Source organism: Zingiber officinale, chromosome 10B, assembly GCF_018446385.1.
Source record: "Zingiber officinale cultivar Zhangliang chromosome 10B, Zo_v1.1, whole genome shotgun sequence".
NCBI lineage: Eukaryota > Viridiplantae > Streptophyta > Magnoliopsida > Zingiberales > Zingiberaceae > Zingiber > Zingiber officinale.
The window spans coordinates 96,850,918-96,859,532 of NC_056005.1; the positions used below are offsets into that span (position 1 = coordinate 96,850,918).

Genomic DNA, 8,615 nt, shown 5'->3' on the forward strand with positions numbered 1-8,615 from the left:
ATGATAATAGCTTTTAAACTCTTAACCTAGTTATGTGAATATAGTGTTAGCTCAGTTTTAGTTTTAGTTTCAGTTTCAGTTTAGTTCTCCTAGTTGATACCATGAGATAGCTCCATGCTTAGATTTTATTATGCATGTCATGTTTCAGTATTTATACCATGTTTTAGTAATTATGCCATGTAACTTCAGTATGCCATGCTTTAACAAATTCAGTGCATGTTCTTAAATAGCATTCTTTTAAAGGCATATTGCATCGAATGCATGTTTTAGTGAGGTAGATGGTTTCTTACTAAGCGAAAGCTTATAGATACTTTCTTTTCCTTATACTGCAGATAAAGGTAAAGGAAAGATGGACTAGCAGAGGAAGCTGAGGGTCAATGCAGTGATGGTGTGTGTGGCAGGAACCTGGAATGAAGATCCTTAGGGAGTTAGCAAATTAAGAACTTAGTTTTCTTTTCTTCAGTACCTTTATGCACTTTTAGACCTTAGAATGTTAACCCATGGAAGATTTGTTTAAATTGTTAGTAATTATGTCAGAATGTTAGTTAATAGATGTTAGAACTTATTTCAAACGGTTTTAGAATTCTTATATGAGATTTTGGCACGAACTAGTGCTGAAATCAGAGGTCCAGTGCAAAATCAGAAACCCAGATCGATCTACAGATCGATCAGAATTGGGGTTGTGCCACTGGATCGGTCAGCTGACCGATCCAGTCGTGAACTGAGAGTTAGCAGAGAGTACAGAAGCTCACTGATCGGTTAGGCGACCGATCAGCGAGCCACTGGATCGGTCAGTAGACCGATCCAGCCGCATACAGAAGCCATATAGCCACTGGATCGGTCAGCCGACCGATCCAGAGTTTCTCTCCGTGCCAGTATCAAGCTGGATCGATCACTGGATCGATCCGACAGCCCAATCGATTCATGGATCGAATGAAATGCCTGATTACAGCTAGCAGGACATCCGAGAGGCATAGATTATCTCCCCTAGCATGTGTACAACTCCTAGGTACACCTAGAATATTAAGTTCAAATTTTAGAATAATCAGTTTAGTAAAATTTTAATCAATCCAGATTTTCGCAATAGTAATTTAGCACAGCATTACGTAACGATCGGCCTCGCAGCCTAGTCAGTAGGAGGCGGGTCGTTACATGTTTAGATCATTGATGAGACCTAAGTTCCTTGGCCTATGCAATGACCCCATTGTTGGCACAGTAAATCGATAATGTTTCGACAATGCTTGGAATTGCTCTAAGTTCAATGATGAACTTCTTAATCCAAACCCTTCCTTGGTCACTTTTGAAATCGTAATGTATTTGTAGGACCCTAGGCGGCCGGCTAGATGGGATGAATAACCCTGCAAAGGAAAACGAACCTTCCTCGAACTTTATATCTTTATAAGAATGAACACTTGTATAAAAGAAATAAGAGACTAAATAAAGAAAGGAAGAGCCACAAAAGGTTTACTTAGTTACAACCGGGGAGATTGTTAATCCAAGGAAGATAAAAAGCTCACTAATATCTCCTTCAAGTGGAGAAGCCTCTTACAGTAGTTGAAGCACTTAATTACATAACAAGACTGAAAAGAAATCAATTATAAGTGTTGTTTTTAAGCTTGTGGGACCAGAGTTGTATTTATAACTTTGGTCGGGGCGCCTAGTAGGGTTCCAGGCGCCTGGGGGATAAACTTTTATCCCCGTTGTAACAGAACGCACCACGTCGCATTCTAGATAAAATCTTGCTCAGTGCGCCTGGACCAGGTCTAGGCAGCCGGATTCAGAAAGCCAACATTCTGTTGACTTTTCATCCCGCCCTTTCGCTCTGGTTCCGCTCTCATTGGTCCGGGTCTTCCGCTCTGGTTCCGCTCGCTTGAGTGATCTCAGCCATCTGGAATAGGGTTCACCCGAACCCAATTTTCGACCTTCAAGTAGTCTTCCACTCAGGCTTCTCGTCCCTTAAAAATGTCACACGTCTCCTTCTAGTTCGCTAGTATATTCTTCTGCAGCACCTCGTCTCTCGGACGCACCGAGCCTGTCATCTCTCTCCTGTGCCATCCTTTAATGTTTAAGGTGATTACCTTTAGGACACCTCTCAAATATAATATACTCCCACATATCCTAAAGCTAATCGCCTTGGTGTCTAACACCATAAGTTTTAACATGTCTCTCAAACTTATTTTATGGTAGAGGTTTTGTTAAAAAATCGGCTAGATTCCTTTCGATAGGAATTTTCACAATTTATATTTCTTTCCTAATTATGATCTCCTTGATCAAGTGATAGAGACGAAGTACTTATTTAGATCGTTGATGAGATCTGAGTTCCTTGGCCTGTGTAATGCCCCCATTATTGTCACAGTAAACCGGTAATATTTTGATAATGCTTGGAACTGCTCTAAATTCAATGATGAACTTCTTAATCCAAACCCTTCCTTGATTGCTTATGAAACCGTAATGTATTCTGCTTTAGTAGTAGAATCAGTAACAATTTCTTATTTGAAAATTTTCCATCTTAATGTCCTCCATTTAAAGTGAATATTTATCCAGACTAGGATTTGATGTCATCCTTGTCCGTCTAGAAGCTTACATCAGTATACCTACGCATAACTATATCACTTTCTCCATATATCAAGAACAAGTCCTTAATTTTCTTAAGTACTTAAGGATTATCTTGATACCTAATGATCCATTTCTGGATCCTATTGATATTTACTTATGACACGTAAAGCGTATGTTACATCAGACTTAGTAAATTATATGATTAATCATATACTTGATGTATATATAATAAACTTATTATAATTTAACTTTTATTTGGATAGAAGTTTTGTACATTAAATTATTTTTTTTTACTTTCATTATATTTAAATTACTTAAAATTATCAATATTATTTTATATTTTAAGGTTTGATCTGCACAAATAAACTCGGTCACGAGTCAAGTAGGCCAGAGAGAATGGCTACAAGTAAATCTTATTTTTCCCTCTCTTGTTTAGTTTCAATGAAAATTTGGCCTTGAATTATTTTATTTTTTTTAACATTTAATAAAAGGGAACATTTTGTAAAATAATAAATGAAAACAAAAAACTTCCACGGACTTGAAAGAAGAATTTCCCGCGTGTTCTACGAAGATATTTCTATTAGCCTCGCTTCCCGCCTGCACTAGTCGCGTCGGAGAGCGAAACGAGGAGAAAGACTAATCCCGAGATCTTTTGCGCCTTCACCGACAAACCCTCGAATACCTTCACCATGGAGAAGGTCCACTCCCGATCTCGTCAGCCTCTTCCGACGCCGGTGCCTCCCCCGGACAACGCCTCTTCCCGGAAAAGGCCAGGGCGAGGACGGAGAAGAGAAATCTCTTCTACACCAGAAGGCGGGAAACCCGTGGTGGTTTCCCGCTATTTCCTCCCGTCGCATGCCTCCTCTACTTTGGTCACGGATGCAAAATCCTCTATCTCTTCCTCGACTGCTACCCAAGATGGCGGGAAACCCGTGGTGGTCTCCCGCTCCTTCCTCCCGTCGCATGCCTCCTCCTCTGTTCTCACGGATGCCAAAGCGTCTGGACCCGATGGTAAAGAGCCGACGGTAAAGAGGAAGAGGGATAACCCTAACTTACAGGCGAAGAAGCAGAGAGCCAAAAAGGTGCCACATTTCTCTGCAGCTCAGAAGAAGTCTGACGCGTATAGAAGAGTTGCAGACAATAATACCTGGGATCCGCCGGCTTCTGCCAAAGCTTCTGGCCCCGATGGTAAAGAGCCGACGGTAAAGAGGAAGAGGGATAACCCTAACTTACAGGCGAAGAAGCGGAGAGCCAAAAAGGTGCCACATTTCTCTGCAGCCCAGAAGAAGTCTGAGGCATATAGAAGAGTTGCAGACAATAATACCTGGGATCCGCCGGCTTCCTGTTACCATCTACTTCAGGAGTGACACTCCGTCGATCCATGGAGGGTCTTGATTATCTGTATGCTCTTGAATGTTACTAAAGGTCGCCAGGTTTGCTTATCTCCTTGCTTGCCGGTTCCCATCCTGTCTTGTTATAGCTTCAAACGTAATCATTTCTTCCGTGGTTAATCTTGACAAAAAATATTTTCTTTGAGTTTGTATTGGTAATGCGTTCTAATACTTCTCTTCTTTCATAGATACCCAGATCAAGCTCCCTTGATTTTTAGCTAACAATGTATATATGACTTACTTGGGAGAACTAGTTTCCTTAGCAATACATGTATAAGAATTCATCCTAAAGAGTTGAGGGTAGCAAGATGATAAACAGGATTAATTGTTTTGCGAGGAGTATTTTGCAACTTGCAATATGCATGGAATTGGAACTTCTAATGAATCTTTGATGGATAAAACGTAGCAAGTCCACTGAAAAGCTTTTATTGAAATAACAAAATTCACTGTGGGATATAAGAATATCTGCTCCCACCACAAAATGAAACTCTTGGATTCCAAAATTTTTATAATAAATGTTTTATTAATTCCTAGAAATAAATTCACTCTTACATCTCTTTGCATAGGTTTCAGGGGTTTTGCCTGGTCTATTCCTCATGTGTCCAAATGCAGAGGCGATGTCAAAGGTAGATGAGGAGGAAATGGAAAAGGTTATACATTCTCTAGGTTTACAAAAAAAACGGTCTAATATGCTGAAGAGATTCTCGTGTGAATATCTGAGAGACGATTGGATTTATGTGACTCAGCTTCATGGCATTGGCAAGTGCGTCTCTTTATTTGAATATATATCATTATGGGTATCCCGAACATAGAATAACTTAAGTAATATGATAAATTCATTTTTATTTTTGTGTGTTCACTCTTTACAGATATGCAGCTGATGCATATGCAATATTTTGCACCGGAAAGATGAAGCAGATTATTCCACGAGATCATAAATTAGTTGCCTATTGGAAGTTTGCTTGTGGTAAGGAAGAACATTTTGAAAGTTGAAAGAACATGTCCACGCCTATTGGAAGTTTGTTTGTGGTAAGGAAGAACATTTTGAAAGTTGAAAGAACATGCCCACAAAACTTCAATTTTGTAGTTATTATGCTTGTATTTTGGTGTAAGAAATCTTATTTTTGAAAGTTGAATGTATAGAGTTTTATGAGCAAAGAAGCAGGTAGGACTACTACGTGAAATATACAAGTTTTTGATGAAATGATACCACCGTTCATTAATGTTGTGGGATCATTTATCTATTGGTGAGTCTAATGTGATATTGTAATGTTAAAATTAGTTAAATGAAAATGATATTTTCTTTTCATTATTTTTAAAAGTATTTTATGTTGAAATTATATGAAAAGAATGTTTTATCTTATTTTTTATCTTTATAATATCATCATTTTAGTAATCTTTATAAATAGTTTTGGTCAAAGTATTATATACAATAGTTTTGGTCGAACTGTTATATGTATAGTTTTGATTAATTACTAGAGTAATAAATGTAGTTAAAATTATTTTAGGTTTTAGAATTGTAATAAAAATATTTAGATAATTGCCGATGAAAATATTTTTAGAGTATTCTTTTGATATGTTTTTTCAATAAGGTGTTATTTTTTATTATAATAAAATTTAATGGAACCTTTTAATATAGGTGGTTAAAAATTAAAAAGGGCATTTTAAATTATTTAAATAGTTAAAAAGATATTAAAAAAAGGTTAAAAGGGTGTCTTATAATGTTTTGTATTACACATATCTTTTATTTCAATATTGTTAAAGCTGCTACTTAAATAGTCGCTACAATAAAAAAAAAATTATTTGTCATTTTAATTAAAATTTTATACATAAAATACTATTATATTTAAAAATTATCAATATAGTCAAAATTATTTAAATTTCATCCAATTTAAAAGTATTTTAAAATAATTGTAACAGAAAGTTACTACAGTCACATTGAATTCTAATATAATAAATCATAAAATTTTAAACTCTAAACACTATTAAATTAATATTTATTTACCAACTTAGTTGAATTATTTAAATTTCATCAAAATAACTTTATGTTGATCAAAATAACTTTAAAAAGTAGCTCTAAGTAGTTTGCTACATAGCTATAGCAATGCCCCTATAAGTTAACGTAGTTGATACTTATATGGGTGGTTGTTTCAATAGATCTTAGGGTCAATTCTTAACCGGTGCAAAATATCTCGTTAAGTGCTTGACCTCCCGCATGGAAAAGGTCGTTGTGTTAGGACAAATGTTCCTCGTGATTTACCCATTTCCAGAGAGTATGGGATCGTCCTGGAGGGGGTCGCTAAGGTATGACTTTATCTTTTGCTCCAATACATAGTTGTAGCAACTATTAAATAAATACTACAATACTATAACTGTCACGCCCCCAGAAGAGTTCCTGCCAGATAAAAATCCGGCAGCATCTCCCCTGTACCAGTGACAATATGAAGCATACATACATACATCACAATATATAAACATAAACAACAGATTCATCAACCCACACGGCTGGAACATAAATAAAATAGAAACAACATAACCACGAAATGTATCAACTATATGTATATGTCATAGTTTTCATAAACTACAATTACGATACAGATAAATGACATTGTAACAAAATTGCAAAATGTAAATACAGCGAAATAAAGGTAAAACAAACCAGAAAATCAGCACGTCGAGATCTCTGAGTAACTCTATGAAAGTCCAAAATCAACTATAATATCAAAATGATCCCTGTGTCTGCAAAACTGGAGACCAATGAATGTAGCAAATTAGCCAAATGGCTAAGTGGATACTCAAGAAAGATGTGCATGAATTTAATCTTATTGAAAAAATCAAGGAAGTAGAATAATCATCATCTTTTGTTACAACTTTAGGATTATTCTTAAAGTTCTACATTTATACATATATAGGTATAATCATCTTCTCATTATCTATAATCAAGTAAAAAAATTTTTAGATAGAGTTTGAGATCTTCACCTTATCATCACTTATCATCATTAATAAAATCAATTCTTCAATCTTATTATTTAATCACTCAATTATAAGTTATCATGGTAAGATCAACATGTATATCAATAGTCTGAATCTGATAAATCAACTAAAAAGTGAATCACTGGAGCCAATATCATCAGAGTGAAATATCATATGGATAGGCTAAAAGCCTCCTAAGAGTATAAAACTGTCGCATACGTCATCTGACGTACGGGCTATCAGCCCTCACCGGTGGAAGACGCAATAAACACTGACCGAGGGCTACATCACGCCAACATGCCTCGGGTGTACGGTCAGGTACTCTGGACCGCGGCCGCCGCGCTACCACAATAACATGTGGGCGGTCCAGTACTCTAATATAGAGCTCTGGTATAAAGCTAGGCTCATAGTCTTCACTTTTTAATTCTTCATTTACTATCTTTATTAATTCACCGTTATGATTATATTCATCCATTTATCATGAATATTCTCTTTTCATATTGAATAGTCAATCAAGGTAATATTTTCGTATCAAATCTATTAATTTATCATTATAGGGTCCACAGATAAAAAGCTACAAGTATCAACAGATAGAGTATCAAAATCATGAAGTATGAAAGGTCAAGCAAGTCAAAAGAGACAAGGTATCAACAGAAGAGTAATTCAGAATATTTCTTTAATTTTAAAAAAACAACCCTTCCCATATCAATCCCAATATGAACCCACATGTGAACAAGAAATAATATTAATTATTTATCCTCCAATAATTTTAATATTTTAACCCATTTCGCTATTTATAATATCAGTTTAATCCCCATTTTGAAAATAATAATACAACATATACATATTCCAATTTATATATTTATTCATGCACAAGGAAATAGACAAGAGTAGATGTATCCACCTTATATACAGCAAAATCTCCGAGTATCGGCAGGTCACTGTGCTCCACTCGAGCTCGGATCTACAAACACAATATCAAACATAACTTAAATAATCAAAATACTATCTAATAATAATAATGACCTAAAATCTACACATTATCTCTAATTCAAAATCAGTGAATTATTTTGATCTCGATACCTCGTACCACTTCGCATTCCTAAATACAACATCTGTTGTAATCTAGATAACCCTTCTAACTACACATCAATTTAACCCAAAGCAACCTAAAATATACCTTCTAAGGGTTTTGTGTGGCTGCTGGAAATGAGGACAGCAACTAGGGTTATTTTCCCTTTGTCGTTGGCAGCCTCAGCTAGCTTCGGCGAGCTCCGGCGAACTCCGGCGGTGCTGCCAAGAAAAGGACAGTAGCTAGGGCTGCTGTTGGAGGAAACAAAAGGTGACTAGGGCAGTTAGGGAAGGTTGAAAACAAGGAAAGCTACTGGGATAGTGAAGGGGCAAGCAAAACCTTTTCCCCTCTTTCACCGATGGTCTCGCCGAGCTCCGGCGAAGGCCACAGTTAGCTCGGATGGCTGCTATGTTTGGCTAGAAAAGAGAATGACAACTAGGGTTTTGTTTCCCCTCTTCTTCCGATGGTTTGGCGAGCTCCGGCGAACTCCGAGGAGCTCCGACAGTGCTGCCGAGAAGCAAGACAACAAAGAGGGGAAGCTTGTTGCCCTTGGAGAAGAGAAACGAAGAAGAAGAGAGGGGGAGGGTTTGAGGCTTCGGTGGGGAAGGGAAGAAAAAGGAAGG

General features: G+C 36.7%; 1 long non-coding RNA gene and 1 pseudogene across 1 annotated transcript; one reads left to right on the top strand and one right to left on the bottom strand.

The window, feature by feature from the left end:
- Nucleotides 1-3,245: 3,245 nt before the first annotated feature.
- On the top strand, nucleotides 3,246-5,107 carry LOC122029296 (annotated as a pseudogene).
- A 1,469-nt stretch (nucleotides 5,108-6,576) lies between these two features.
- Nucleotides 6,577-8,154, bottom strand: LOC122030011. The gene is made up of 3 exons (XR_006125280.1): nucleotides 8,101-8,154; nucleotides 7,825-7,884; nucleotides 6,577-6,694 (listed from the first exon to the last, which is right to left on the bottom strand). It is a non-coding gene; the product is annotated as an uncharacterized LOC122030011 (long non-coding RNA).
- Between the last annotated feature and the right edge of the window lie 461 nt (nucleotides 8,155-8,615).